General features: G+C 39.7%; 2 long non-coding RNA genes across 4 annotated transcripts in view; one reads left to right on the top strand and one right to left on the bottom strand.

Annotated features, from left to right (window-relative positions):
- The window catches only part of LOC138741716 (uncharacterized), a 76931-nt gene that overhangs the window by 11785 nt on the left and 49138 nt on the right, over positions 1 to 16008 (top strand). The window contains exon 2 of the long non-coding RNA XR_011343701.1: positions 9110 to 9176. This is a non-coding gene — a long non-coding RNA (uncharacterized lncRNA). The remainder of the gene's footprint in view (positions 1 to 9109; positions 9177 to 16008) is intronic.
- The window catches only part of LOC138741715 (uncharacterized), a 76973-nt gene that overhangs the window by 56895 nt on the left and 4070 nt on the right, over positions 1 to 16008 (bottom strand). For 2 of the 3 annotated variants that reach the window (XR_011343698.1, XR_011343699.1), the window contains exons 2-4: positions 12661 to 12715; positions 12460 to 12552; positions 5868 to 5951 (exon numbers count right to left, since the gene is read on the bottom strand). This is a non-coding gene — a long non-coding RNA (uncharacterized lncRNA). Of the gene's footprint in view, positions 1 to 5867; positions 5952 to 12459; positions 12553 to 12660; positions 12740 to 16008 lie in introns of all 3 variants that reach the window. The other variant, XR_011343700.1, reaches the window with a different exon arrangement.

Here is a 16008-nt window from a genome sequence, read left to right as displayed (position 1 = left end):
TACAAATGAATGTCACTGTTTGTAGTGCTGGGCACATCTGCTTCTGCGCAGGTGTGGATGAAACATTTACTTTGCGCCCAGGCCAGGTGCAAGCCCAGTGATCACAAGCATCATAGGCCAAACAGTGAGATAGAGCAGGGGAAGGGAACAGCTAGTCATAATCTCTGCTGCTTCAACCATTATTGATGATGTACCCCACAGAAACACATGAAGCTTCATTTGAAAAAGCTGTCATCCCTAAGGATATGCCCATGGGAGATGTATAAAATACTATTTTGCTATATTCCCTTTTTATGGATGATCTTGCACAGAGTTTATCATTAAGTAAGACACCCAACTGTGCCCATAATTGCATCCTGAATATCACTTGCTTCATGACTATGTTGAATGATGAGACAAGACAATAGATAAATGGGTAGAAGTTGCAGGTGATATTTATTATCTGAAGGGTGGGGTTTTCCACTTATGGCGGGAGCAGAACTTAGGATCTGACTTGTATGTTTCACCTCAATGAAGATGTCAATGTCACCTCCTCTCTGGCACCCTGAGCAACAAGGGAAGATTCAAGCCCAATAATAAGAATACTAGCTTCAACCTAACTTCATCCTCTTTACAGGACATCATTGCTACCATAGAAAGTGATGGTCTTTTTTTGCCAACAAGTTCACAAATATGTCCAGAGCACTTTTGTATCCTCTGAATTTGAAAGCCTCTGATTGAAAAAAAAAACTGCTACCCCTCCAGCATTCTTTGTTATTAATTTTGAGAGAAAAATCTGAGATCCAAGCAACAAGGAGTGAGTTTTTTTTTCCCCCCACAAGGCACAATGAGATGTTGAAGTCCTTATCAGAAATGCAGAGCAAATTCATTCCTGTTGCCCTGGTTATTTTCTGTCCTCTGCACAGGCAAACTTGAGAGCAGGTTAAAGCCCATTTAAAAAAATTTCTGAAGATAATTACACTCATTACTACCCATTCACATCCAATAAGGACAATTTTAGCTACTCTGACAAGGTTTCCTGCCTACCTCCAATAATGTGTTGGTTAAACCCAGAAGTGAACACACTGAGATGCGAGTGTGATCTACAGTATAAAACATGAAATTTCAAAGTGTTATTTCCAATGTAAATAAGAATTAAAACATCAAGTAAAATGAAGGACTTAATTTAAGTTTTTCGAAGAACTCGTTTCATTCTGTGCAATGAAAGATTAGATTCTAGTCAATGTGTGGTGGTGCCCCGTAGTGTACATTGCACACCTAGTTGACCCTTGCAGTATAATTTTCAACCTCACGTACATGGTTCATGCTGTCGGCATGTCTGTTTTGCAGAAATCAATTTTCATACTGACTGAGAATCTGGTTTCCATGTGACTAAAGGGAGTCAATCAGAATCGTCCTAGTCACCCAAATGTATTTTGCTGGCTCCTTTGCAGCTTTCTTTATCTTCCTGTCATTCCACCCATCACCTTCAAAGTGAACTGCACATCAATCTGACACACCAAAAGCCAAGTACTAGAGGATGTTCGTTCAACATGAAGGGGTTAAAGTTTAGGGGAGCTATAAGGGCCAAGCATTTTACACAAAGGATAGTGGGCACCAGTTGGGTGTTGGGGGTAGTTGATCTCTTGGGAATAGATGGATATGTGGGATATGGAAGCAGCAGAGTTTTAGATTAATTATGGAATCATGCTTGTCATGGCCAAAGGGTGTGTTCCTGTGATGTATCATTTTAGGTTCTCTATGAACTCCCAGCAACCACTGCACAATGTCCATCTTTCCAACATCTAATCGTCAAGCATGCCCACTGTAGAATCAGTTGCCTTCTGCTTCCGTCACATTTTCTGAAACTTTCAACTCTCATTTGCACCTCCTAAGTTTGACAGCAGACTAGTGACGAAACATTCCAAGATCCTTGGAACCCGACCTTCAGACGACCCCTCTTTTCATCACTCATTCCAGGCATCCTTATGATCTCAACCCTTGGTGCCTCCACATTGGCAACCAAGTCCTCCACAACTCCTTGAACTCAACCTGGGCATGGACTTGCCTCAATTCTTTTCGGTGCTTTATGATGGGATCGTGAATTTCCCAGTGGTTGGTCTCCCAAGTATTAGCACTGGCTAATTTTGAGACAAGGAAGATGTACTCTCCTCACCAATCCACAATTTTTCCCTATCCACCAATTAAGTTTAATACATATTTCTCCCACCTCTCATGATCTCAGCTCAAAAACCACTCATTAGCTGAATATACTTCTCATTCCAACATTCTCTGGTGACGATCTCAATATGTCACACAATTCGTCATTTTATTTCAGCCCACATTATTTTCAGCATTCCTTCAATCTGTCCTGTTCCCATTTATCCTCATCTACTCTTCTTTCAATCACTATGCATAAATCCTGGCGTGTGTGATAGTACAGATTCTATCACCAATGTGTATATGTACATATGTACAGATGGTAATGTAGGATGACTGTGATTGGCTGAGAGTGTAGCCTCACCTACTGGCAGGTCTTAAAGGGTTGCTCCTAGCCAGACCAGGTCATTCTGGACTGGTCAACCTACTTGTGATACGCTCCAGTTTTCTAGTTAATAAAAGCCTTGGTTTGGATCAACAAGTCTTTGGTTCTTTCGATGCCCTCTACAGGGAACATGTTGCTCTACAACTTGGGTTCTGCTTCTGCAATTCACAAGTTTCACACCCATTCTAAAGACAATATAGAGACTCAAGAGACTACAGGTGCTTGAGCTGTTGAGTTCCACCAGCTGCTTGATTTTTTTTTCCTCTCGCTAGATGAATTGTGGAATAACACCTCACATTCTGCCCAGGTAATCTACAACCCAATGGTATGAACATTAGCAATTTCCATTTTTAACAAACCATTATCTCCTGTGATTCCCTTTCCATCTCCTTCCGGTCCACCTCTGTCCCTCCTATTTTTGTTCCCTTTCACAAATCTCCCACCATCCATCACCGATTGTTGACCACCTCCCTCTCCTGCTTCCACCTAGCCACTGCCCAGATATTTTACCTATCAAATTCGCTCCTCCATCTGGTCTTGTTGGTCTCTTCCATAAAGGCTTCTATTATCTAGTTCAACTTCATCATCCGATTGTCCAAATACAACCTGATGAAGCAGCATTCTCCACGCAAAACATACTGCAAACACTCATGGAGACAAATGACACATATGCAAAGTACGTACAGACATATATAAAAATAAATAAATATGACTGTTAAATAAATAGAGGTTTGAATGAGCAGCCTATCGGTCATTCAGCATTCTCACTGCCTGTGTGAAGAAACTGCTCCTCAGCCTGGTGGTTTTGGCTTTGATATTTCTGTGCCTCTTTCTCAATGGGAGCAACAGGAAGGTGCAGTGCACAAGATGGTAGGTGTCCTCACTGATATTGCAATCTCTCTTTAAACAACAATCCTGCTAAATTCCATCAATGGGTGGGGGTGGGGGGTGACCTCATATGCTCCTGTGAATTGACCGCTCATCTGATGCTATACTGTAACGATACCATACAGCTGGCCAGGACAGTCTCAATAGAGCTTCTGTAGAAAGTTGACAGGATGGTGCACCTCAGACTTCTAAGGAAGTGCAGTCACTTTTGCACTTGCTGACAAGAGAGGAGATGTTGTCTGTCCAGGATAGGTCACTTCTTAAGTGGATTCTGAGAAACTTGTGGCTCTCCACTCACTCCACTATCAACCTATCAATTTTTAGTGGAGGGTGGTCATTCCTGGTCCTCCTGAAGTCCACAATCATCTCCTTTGTTTTGTCCATATTGAGACTCATTGTTACTCTTGCACCATTCCACGAGATTTTCCACCTCTTCTCTGTAGTGGCTCATCATTGTTGCTGATGAGGCCAATGACTGTTGTGTCATCTGCAAATGTTAACCCTGTTGGAGCTAGATCTGGAGATATAATTGGGGATCAGTACCATGAACAATAGTGGTCTGAGCACATAGCATTGAGGTGCACCAGTGCTCAACGTGATGGCACTTGATGTTCTGCTACCGACTCGGACAGACTATGGTCTCCTATTGGGAAGTCCAAAAATCAGTTACAAAGAAGGGTGTTGAGTCCCAGCAAGAACAGCTTCTCCATGAGCCTCTGGGGCATGATGGTATTAAACACTGAGCTGAAGCCTGGCACACAAGGCAATGTGTTCCAGGTGCAACAAGACAGAGTAGAGGGGAAAAGCTATAGCATCATCAGTTAAATTATTCACTCTGTTGATGGAATGAAACGGTGTCAGTGTTTGATGGAATGAAATGGTGTCAGTGTCTCTGGGAGGTGCACTTTGATGCATCCCATCACTAGATGTTTGAAGCATTTCATACTGGTGGCATTCAGTGCTACTGTGTGGCCTGCTACTGTCACCCTCTTTGGTACTGGTATGATGATAGATGTCCTGAAACCCAAAGGGAGGATTAACTACTGCAATGACATGTTGAAATTATCCATAAGGATCTCCATTAGTCAGTTAGTACTTCAGTAACTGACTAGTTATGATGCCTGATCCTGCTGCCTTTGTAGGTTCAGCCTGGATATGGTTCTCCTTACCTCAGCCGCCATGGTTCATCAAGTGGAGATAGAGCTTTCTTTGGCCTCAGCCGGTTCTTCTCTTTGAGCCATGTATTGCAGTTGTTCAGTCTGTCCAGATGGGAGGTGTCATTGTCTTTGACTCTCAAGGTTGTGCTGTGGTCTGTTATTGTTTTAATCCCTTGCCACACACACCTCATGTCGCCGATGTCGCACTGCCGACTATGGATCTTCTGTGCACAACCAAGAAATCCTCCACAATATCCTCTGCAATTTCTGCCACTGATGACATGATCCCACCACCAGACATATCTTTCCTCTCTGCTTTGTCTGGCTCCATCATCCACTCCTCCCTTCCCACCAATTGCCCCTTGGTTCCTATCCCTGTGACCATAGGAAAGTATGCATGTGCCCACACCTCCTTCATCTGCCCTTCCAAGTGAAGCAACACTTCACTTGTGAATCTGCAGAGATCATCTACTCCATTGGTGGCCTCCTCTACATCAGAGATGGGTGCTTACAATATTATAGCAATTATCCTCTAGATTTTCCCAACTTTAAATTTCTTTCTGATACTGCATCCTTTTTCAAATTCTACTGTAAAATGTCCGTCATCAAGTTTCTCGTGAGTATTGAGTACTCACTGAAATCATGCACGACTATTATTTTATACCCTTATTTATTTCCCTATTTGCATGTTTTATTTATTTTTCCATCCCATTTTTACTCTAAGGTGGTCTGAACAATTAGAGAAACAGAATGGGTGGGGAATTACTGACAGATTTGTTAACCACAGATGAGCTTGCAAGTTAATATTCTCATGAATTTGCTGTCTGATTTCTTTTTTAACTGCCATGCAGTTCCCCATTGGTTCCTCAAATCTTCCCATTGATGTAAAACCAGCAACAATGTATCATTAACTCATTGAATGGAGAGAAAAAGTACAACATATTTTGGAATTAATTAGATAAGGTTAAACATTTTCATTGTTTTCGAGTTTCTCTACTCTTGAAATAATTTTATGAAGCTATTTAAAAAGTTGTATTAAATCCATGCATTTTTAGTGTCTGTACTCTGCTTCTGAATGTCAGGGACATGAAGCTGCATGGATAGTCTTTCATGAGATTGACAGCTGGCAAAGCTCAAGGATAACTTTAAAATAACTAAGAATTTTTTTTCATGGACCCTCTCAACCATGTAATGACACTGTATCATGTAAGGTCCAGTCATAGCTCATGCATCAACATTTAATATCAGGATATCTCTGGGCTGTGATAATACTCAGATATCGAAAATAATTTTCATACCTCATAAGGTCAGAGTAGGCAACTCCCTGTTGGATGGTTTGAGGTCAGCAGTTTTCAAACTTTTTCTTTCCACTCACTTACCACCTAAAGTAATCAGAATCAAAATTTATTGTCATGAACAAGTCATTAAATTTGCTGTTTTGTGGCAGCGTCACAGTACAATCATTCATATTATAGCCATCTTATGACCATTACTATAAAAATTAAAAATACTCGTGCACAAAAAGTAAGGCAGTGTGGCAGTGGGGAAGAAGCTGTCCTTGTGCCATTGAGTGCTCGCCTTTAGGCTCCTGTACCCTTTTTCCCAATGGTATCAGAGTGAAGAGGGCATGGCCTAGGTGGTGGGGGTCTTTGAGGATAGAGGCTACTTTCTTAAGACACTGCCTCATGTAGATGTCCACGATGGAATGAAGTCTGGTGCCTGTGATGTTGCAGGTTAACAATCCTGTGGAGTTTATTCTTGTCCTGAGAGTTGGTGCCTCCATATCAGACTGTGATGCAACCAGCCAGAATGCTTTACACCTGTAGAAGTTTACAAGAGTCTCCGGTGACATTCCAAATCTCCTGACACCTCACAAAGTATAGCTGCTGGTGAGCCTTCTTTGTGATTGCATCAACATGGGGGTTCTAGGACAGATCCTCGGTGATATAGACACCCAGGTGTTTGAAGTTCTTGTCCCTCTCCACTACTGAGCCCTTGATGAGGACTGGGTCATGTTCTACTGACTTCCTGCTGAAGTCCACAATTATCTCTTTAGTTTTGCTGATGTTGAGCGCAAGGTGGTTGTTGTTGTTACACCATTCAACGAGTTGATCTATCTCCTCCTGTACACTTCCTCATAGTAAGGCTATGATTAGTAAGGAATTACTTGAGTTGATATGTGAATGGAAAGAAAAAGTTTGAAATCTATTGTTCGAGAAGATTGAGTTTAACCTTGATCCATGTATTTCTGACTTACTTTCCTCTACTGCCTTTATGTTGTGTTATTAAGTGCAAGGACTTCTCTTTGCCACCTTTTCCACATTTTTTTTTAATATAGCCTACAACATTTCCTTCCCAGACCAGATTTTTCTGTTAATTTGTCTCAGTTATTCTCTTACATCTTATTTCTTATGAGTTATTTTGACCTCCAGTCCTTTGGTTTTATTACAGTCAAAATATATACAGTGTGTCATCTTTTATTTGTTTGCAAGATGTTTGTATTACTGACATTTATACACATCCCTGGTTGCCACTGAATGGAATTGTGGGTCTGGGATCACCAGATCAGTTGTGGATGGCAGATTTCCGTCAGGAAATGGCATCTCCAAGCCAAATAATTTCTTACAACGTTCTGGCAGTTCCATAGTTACTGTTACTAAGAGTTCTTTAAAAAAAAAACTAGGAGGATTATTTAATTAAATTTAAATTCTCCAGCTGCCAAGGGGGAATTTAAATCCATGTCACTGCATCAATAGGTGGAATTTAATGCAGAGTAGAGTAAGGTGCTGCATTTTGGAAGGACATACCAAAGTAGGAAATACATGGCACCAAGGAAAACAGAGGGATCTAGGAATACAGACAAATAATTCCTTTAAAATAGTGTTACAAGTAGATAGGGCCATAAAAGGAGATATTGGCACAATGGCCTTCATAAATTAAAGTAATCAGTATAGGATTGGGATATCATGGCAAAGTTGTACAATTTATTGGCAAAGGTAAATTTGAAATATTGTATGCAGTTTTGGTCGCCTAACTACAGGAAAGATAGCAATAAGGTTGAGAGAGTGCAGAGATTTACTGGGATGCTGCCAGAACTTAAGGAACTGAGTTACAGGGAAAGGTCAAACAAGTTAATTCCCTGGACCGTAGAAGAATGAGGGGAGATCTGATAGATGCGTATGAAGTCAATGAGATGTATAGTTAATGCAAGTATGCATTTTTGTCTGAGGTTAGGTGAGATACAAACAAGAGCACTTGAGTTAAGGGTGAAAGGGAAAATATTTCAGAGGAAATATGAGGGGGAACCTCTTCACAAAGAGTAGCGGGAGTGTGAAATGAGCTGCCAGCTGAAGTGGTGAACGTGGCCTCAATTTTAACATGTAAGAAAAACTTGGACAAGATATGGATGGGAGGGGTAGGCACTGGGTGCAAATCAATGGGTCTTGGCAGAATAATAGTTTGGCACAGATTAGAGGGCCTGTTTCTATAGTGTTCGGAGGATCTAAATCTTGTATCCAGGTCAATAGTTTAACCTCTAAGTTATTGTGGTTGAATGGGGATTCAAATTTAGATAAATAAATTGATCTTATTTATTTATGACAATTCTTCCATTTTTATTCTTTAACATCATCTTCCCCCCCAGACAACTTGTTCTCTGGACTGTTATATTTAGTTTGATGAGCATATTTTTTTTTAATCATGTTTGAACTTCTTATAGATTCCTTCTACCATTTTACAAATCTTTTGTGATTTAATATTTGTTCCTTTTCCCCTATATACTATTTTGCTAGGGCTTTGGACCTCATTCTGATTTAGGTGAAGTTATTTCCTTTGGTGCAGATCCTTCCCGGACCAAAACTGATGACAGCCACACAAGTCATAGGTTCGATGAGTAGTTATAATGGAGTTTACCAATCACCCCATTGGTACAGAGTAAACCACATTGTACATTGGTGATCAAGACCAAAGTAACTTTGGCTCTCTTCCATGGTCTATTCACTGTAGGCTTGCAATTCTTTCATCATATTTCCCTCCTGAAGATCACAATGGAGCATCCCTCTACTGCATCTGTCAGCAGTTTATTTCACATTCCAAACACATGCTGGGTTAAAAATAAAATCAAGATGTGCCACAATTTTTATTCTCTATCCCGTTTATTTTATTCTTGTATCCTTTAGTCCTGAAGACCCTTAGCCACAAAGAGAGCAACCAACTATTCACTGTCTTAAACTCTTTTTTTTAAATATACTTCTTGCAGATTTTCCTTTGCCTTGCTCTTCTCTAGAGAAAGCAGCCCTAGTCTCGCCCACCTATCCTTGTAATTGTAGTCCCTCATCCTATGAAATGGTCTCATAAATCTTTTACCAACTCTCCTTATGCTTCCATATTTTTCCAATTATGAAGCAATCAGAATTGAACCTATTACTTCAGAACAGTGTTTTATAAAGGTTCAGCTTGACTTCAGAGCTTTTACACTTAATGCCTCTATTGATAAAGCCTAAAATTGTGTATACCTTATCAACTGATTTTGTGACTACAGGTGCTGAACAGATATGGGGATCCTGTAACCAGTGACTGGTCCAGAAATACCAATAGACACAAGTCAGGTGAGTTTAAGCAAATGCTACATAAGCCACATATGCTGCATATAAATAAATAATCTTGACATGAAAAGAATCAGTCAAGAAAACGTCCATCCCTAGAAGACCTTAGTGAGATCAACAGGTAAGAGTTGTCATGAGGGAACAGACATTGACATTTAGTTTGCATTTAACGAAGTCCAGATAGGCTAATATTGTTTCCTTATTCTCTATTTATTGCTATTTTTCTGTCATGGTATATGCCAAATGAATTTATATTATTATTGTAGGTATATCTTACATACCTGTGTGGTTGCAGCATGTAAGAATTTTGGTGCATCTGTACATTGCATTTATGTGTATGACAATAAACTTTCATCTCTTATGTGGAATGCATTTTGTAAGTTCTGAAATAAAAAAAATCTGGCATGCTTCTTCTCCTGCTTTTAGCATTTCTGACTTAATTAAGTGACCATTGATATGAATATGAGATTGTGAAAATGTCTATAACAAAGTAATTTGCATAATCTTCCTATTTTCATTTCTCCCCATGTTACTATTTCTCAGAGTACCACTGTTTTTATCAATATGTTACATTTCCACAGCAACATGTCTTACCACACAGCTATTCTACAATAGATGTTCCAGAAAAAAAATGGTAGTCGTGGAAAATGTGTGTTCGATTTGCAAATTGATTGCCTGTGCTGTGTGATAGGCTGCCCTGAAATGGGAGATTTTTCCCTTTCCTCTTCCTTTCATGTTTGCCTAATCTTTCAATCCTCACTTTGTTCTTCTCCTCATCTACCTTTCATGGCGTAGACCAGTGAAACTGTTACAATACCGCAGTTTCTTCAAATGCAAAATATTGTTTGGTTGAAAGGACACTGAACTGAAATGTTAATTTTTGTTTTGCTGCCCGACACACATCCTTAACAAAGGATCCTGTGTTAGGTTTGTTAACCAATCAGTATGTACATTTCAGTTGAACAAATGTAACCCCAACATTATTAACAGATCAGCAAGTCATCGAGAATCCCTTATAAAATCACATTGATAGCCTTCCTGGTGGCAAATGGCAGGTTTTCTCCATGTGGTATTACCTGGAAAATGATACCTATTTAACAGAGATAATATGAACTCTGTGTTGTACAGAGCTGGGTTCAACTATTTGCCCATTCTGAATCCTGGTGCATACAATGCAAATGGATCACACAATTGATGAGTGCTGTGAGTAATTCAAAATTAATCAACTCACAAAATTTTGAAACAAATCAACAACCACACTGCTGAAACAAATTTCCTTTTGCAGGTCAATTTCTGACTTGTTTAAACAGAATAGCTTTCTTCGCATTCCTACCCAGATTGTGCAAATAGCCCATTTAATATCCTTTTACTCTCAGCCACTGTGCTACATTTTTACAGGCACAAGAGATTGCAGATGCTGTAATCGAGAGGAAATAAAAATTAACTCCAGATCAGACAAAATTCTGGTGAAACCCTACTTTAGGACTAAGAGAGGACAGGGAAGACAGGCAGTGTTAAGAGAGAGAGGAAGGTGATAGAAAAGTAACCAGGAAGACACCTTGCTGCAGTGCATGACAAAGAAGGGAAACGATCACTGACAGCCCATTAAATAGGTGAGTAAATGATCATGTTGTAATACTGAGTGAGCCATTCACACAGGACTATGAATTCCCTGGTTAATGTGGATATTGTGGATCTAAGGGGCCCCAACCTCCAGTAGTGAAATCCCGAGTGATCTATTATGTACTCACAGGGCAGTGAAATTGTAGCAGGAATAAAGCACATACACCTAAACAATATTGACATCGTATTTACATTGTATTAGGTGTTATAAGTAATCTTGAGATAATTTAAAGCACAGGTATGCCCTGATAGCTCCACCATCCACCCTGTGAGAGGTGCATTGACCATGCACTGACACCCCTGTCGGACACCTGGCTGCCCTGTGAAATATAACTACCCTGATATTAAAACCATCACACTGTTGCACACACGCAGGCACTAAAGTCACTAATGATACCCAGTTGAGTGGGTTGGCCATTCATACTGCAGATGAGTCAACTTGGCAGAGCTCTAATACAAGCATCAGAGCCCGGTTGATTTTTACCCACCCTGCCCAGCTGGGAGCATTCACATTGGCAGGTGACCTGCTAAATATCCACTAAATTGCCTGGTTCAATCCACATTATTTGGCATAATGAAACTAGGTCTCACACCTCCTGACCCTTTCCTGGCTGCCAGTCTTATCCCTCCATTCTCAGTACTGAAAAAGGGTTTCAACCAGTAACATTGAATGCCCATTTCCTTCCATTGATGCTACCTGATCCACTCTTCCTCCAGCAGTTTGCTGTTTTTTTAGAGTTATATTATACATCTCTTTTCCATACTCTAATCATATCTTCCAATGTACCCAAAGAAATGCAGAAGTGTTCAACTCATACAACATGATGTCCATTAATTTCACATCTCTTGGGTCTGTAAGTGTTTTCTAACAAAACTTTTCAACATTCAGGTATGTTGATTGGTTTGTCAGCTGCTAGGAAACCATAATGGATCATTCTTGCAGATATGTCATGATTGGCTGCTAGCTTTCTATTACAATGAGCAGAATGACATTCTCAGTAATTACCTGTTTCAAGGCATGCATCTTGCAATTGTCGATTACAAAGAAAATTGATAAGTTAGTTGATTTGCTATATTTGGTTCATTGCAAGCTACATCATTGAAAATGTAGTTCATTTTGATATGACGAGAGCCAGGCAGCAGACATTGATGTCAAAACACATCACTGTCTCCAGTGTACCAAAACAGTTGAGGGAAGATAGTATTCAGGGAGCACAACCTTAAACCAGTCACCAAGTATATAATCTGTCGAGCAGCAGAGATGGTACCCTTCTGTCACTTTTAGAGATATGGACAGCTTTGGATAGGCAGCTCAAAGCACTGGAGAGTTAATAGGAATACCATCTCTGCAAAATCCTGCCAAGCCATTGACAGGACCGGCAAAGTAGTAACAGTGTCCTCAATATCAGTGTCCATGCTTTGCCTTCCTGGTGCAGAATTATGGCCTCATATTGGCTCCAAAAAACCCACAGAACTAAATTGTAAGCAAGTCATCCTCGCCACTCAAGTGCTGCTTGGAAATAAAAAGCCACAACTGTTAAAGGTGCAGTGACATTGCAATAAATATGACTTGGGTCTTTGTGGCACATGTCATGTGTTTAGAGTTCAATGGAGATTCATGGAAGAATTAGCTCACAAAATTTGACACCAAGTTGCAAAATACCTTTTGGCGTAAACAACCCTGGTCAAAGGGACTGCATGAGAATCTTAAAAGAGAGAGAAATATTCTGGAAGCATTGAACAGGTCAAGTTGTATCTGCAGGAAGAGAAATAGAGGTCAATATTTCAGGTTGAAACTTTAATGAAATGACTTTTAACATGAAATATTAACTCAATTTTTCTCTCTCCACAGTTGTTTTCTAACCTGCTAAACATTTCATCATTTTCTGTTCTTGTTCTGTGATTTTCAGCATGTGTCCCTATTTGGAGGATATTGAGAAAAACTGGAGAGATCATTAAAACATTACAACATGAAGTGATCATTTTCCATCTTGGCTTGGTATCCACTCTACCGATAACTAATTTGGTCTAAATACATTTTTTTTGCCACTTTTTATTTTGTTATATACATGACTGCAATGATGAAAATCAGCCCAGACAGTGTAATATTTAAAATAATATTTTAATTATTAATCAACAATTATATAACACAATCTAATGTAATTAACTTATCTAAACTTAACTAGTCCATATACAATTATTTAACTTAAACTATGTGCAAATACATTGGTGTGTGTGAATAACCCAAGGCTCAATTCTCAGAAGGCAGTTCAACATTCAGTTTCAGAAATTAATTGAGGACACATGGGTTTGAACGTGTAGGCTTTAAGATGGTTGAGACACACAGGCCTTAGAATGGTGAGACATGTAGGCTTAAAGATGGGTGAGACAGATAGGCTTTAGGATGAAATTAGTAGTTCCTGAAGTGGGTGACAGTGATCGGTGGGGGGGGGGGGGTGACAAAATGTTGATTACTCATGACACACTTGTTGAGGTGCTTCAGAGAAATGTCCTTTTTAGACAAGTGCTTTTTTCTGCAGTTAAGACCATTTTCGCGGGTCAGTCCAGTAGAGTGCAGTGTTTCTTCTGCCAATAAATAAACCTTTTTGTGGGTTAATCAAAGTCGAGTGCAGTATTCCTTCTGCAACTTTAAAATCCTTTTTGTGGGTTAGTGAAACTAGTCTTCTCATTCCTCCATAGGCAAAAGGAGAACATCTCACATTCTGTCTATAACCCCACAATGAGAACAAGTGGTTTTCTCATTGCCACAAAGGAGGTCAAAGAGTTGCTTACTCTTCTGCTGCCTTCTTAAAATGGCCTCAAAAGCAGAATGTTTATTCTCCTTTCAATAAGCTAGTCACATGGTCTCTAGGGCTTATGTATCCAGTAAAAGGAACATGATATTTAAAGCTTGCTACTAGTTTCACAGTCACTTCAAATCCTGCAGCCAGTTTGTTAAGTTTGTTCTCTTAAAGGGACAGTCCCACACAATAAAATGAACTGAAAAATGGGAGAATGTCACAGTGGATTTATTATCATTTTCCTTATATTGTACTTAACTCTTCTAAAATATGATAGTTTTTGGTGGTAACATCCTTAGATAATTACAGGGATCTTTTTTTTTCTTGTGCTTGTATCTCAGGGGGCTTTATATTTCTCAAAAATGTTCAAATATTTTAAAAATATTCAGCACTGATTATCTACTGATAATCCTTTCAATCCAATATTTCAATCAATCTTATCCATTCCACACCTTTGAGCAACAATCAGTTTAAGACTGACTTTCAGTTAATTTATGTTCTTCTTCAGCTGCCTACAAAATTTTATTCTGGAATGGGAGCAGGCTTTTGGATTTCCCAGTGGAACCCTGGAGAAGTTGGATGGAAAGTTGATAAAAGGGTGATGTACACACTGGCCTTTGGAGACCAGCAACCCTGTCTGACAAACACTGAAGCAACAAAGGGAAAAGTCAACAGGGAAGTTAATGCTAAACTTTTGATGTTCCTAATGTTCTCTTTCTGTTAAGAAAGGTACATTCTCTATTGATATTCCCAACTCAAATGACAAAATCCATCTTTGGTCATATATTCCCAAAGCAGTTTCATCACAAATCTTGGGTTAATATCTCATGATCTTTCCTCAATCTCCTGAGTACATAATATTTACATGAATTATCCAAACTTAAAGGAAGGATTCATAGTTCCTTGCCAAACTCCCTTTTCAGAACAAGCTCCATATTTGTATTCAGAGTGAATGCTATCATCTGCAATCGTACTGTTATCAACGGCTTCTCTGGCCATACCTTGATCTCCCAATGTACTCTCATAGTGAGGGGTAACCATATTCATTGCACTTTCATTGCCAAGTTTTACTATCAGTTCCTGTTCCAGGTACTGCCACAGTAGGCATTCAAGTCCTCATGAGCAATAGACTTTTTGGATTCTCTAGTCATTATTTCAGGCAGGGCCGATGCACTCCAAAGCACAAGCGCCTCATGAATATCTTTACTGCCCAATGCTGCAAACTTTTCAATCCAGACCCTCAATCCATACGATCCAATCCAATCTATCCTACAATAGGCAATTGGACTGGCATGCGAAGAGTTTGAATCATTTGGACTTTCTCTTGAGATTACCATGATTCAATAATCTAGTCTTCTGCCAATTCCACATGACAGATGGAAGAGAGCATTTTATACAGTAAAGGCCATGTTAAAAGATAGCATCTATTTATGGTAACTAAGTCTTCCAGAACTAGATATGTCACTGGCTATGCTATTTAAAATGTCGACATTCACCCAGTGATATGGAAAATTGTCCAGGTATACGCTGTTCTCAAAATCAGGACAAATCCAATTTGGCTAATTCTTGCCTAATCAGTCTATTCTCAATTAGCAGCAAAGTGATAGAAAGTGATATTAACAGGGGTGTCAAGAGACACTCAATCAGGAGCCTAGTAATGCCCACTTCTGGATGGCAAAACTTCAGCCTTGACCCACACAGGAGACAGAGCGATGAGAGTAGTTTCCCTTGACTTTAAGGCAGCACTTTATCGAGTTGGTGTTAAGAATCCCTGGTGAAACGGATTTATTCGACACTAGGAAGAGCACTGGAATAGTCAGATGCACATCTCAGGCAAAAGAAATTGTTACTTACTTTTGGAAAACATTGTCCCAACTCCAGGATATCACTGCAGGAGTTTCTCATGGCAAGGTCCAAGGCCCACCCATTCTAAACTGCTTCAACCAACATCTTCCTTCAATCCAAAAGTGCTGATCTTGACTCAATATTCAGTTTTATTCTTGCTGGCAGAAAGCCAAGCGATGAGTCTTTATCTGTGAACTCCCTACACCACAACATGTCATTGAGGAAAGATCATGAGACATTGAGAATGCACAGCAGGATCAGAAGATGGTTTCACTTCCTCAAGGGAAATTCAATAAATGCCTGCCCAGCAGGATGCTCACATGTTGTAAAACAAATTAAACAAAGAATTGATTGGCCTCCATGCACACCCTCATTGGTAACCTCTTCCTTAACTCGGGTATTATCTCCTCCTTAGCACCTTACACTATTTTAATCTCCAAGATACATTCTGTCCAAAGACCAACATTTCCACTTTCTGCTTTGTTGTTAAATGAGAAAAAAAAAACAAGACAATGCTGGAAATACTCAATAGGTCAGGCTAGATCTGACAATGCTTCAGGTTGAAA

This window comes from Narcine bancroftii, chromosome 8 (genome assembly GCF_036971445.1).
Source record: "Narcine bancroftii isolate sNarBan1 chromosome 8, sNarBan1.hap1, whole genome shotgun sequence".
NCBI lineage: Eukaryota > Metazoa > Chordata > Chondrichthyes > Torpediniformes > Narcinidae > Narcine > Narcine bancroftii.
This window is presented reverse-complemented; position numbering and strand designations above follow the sequence as displayed.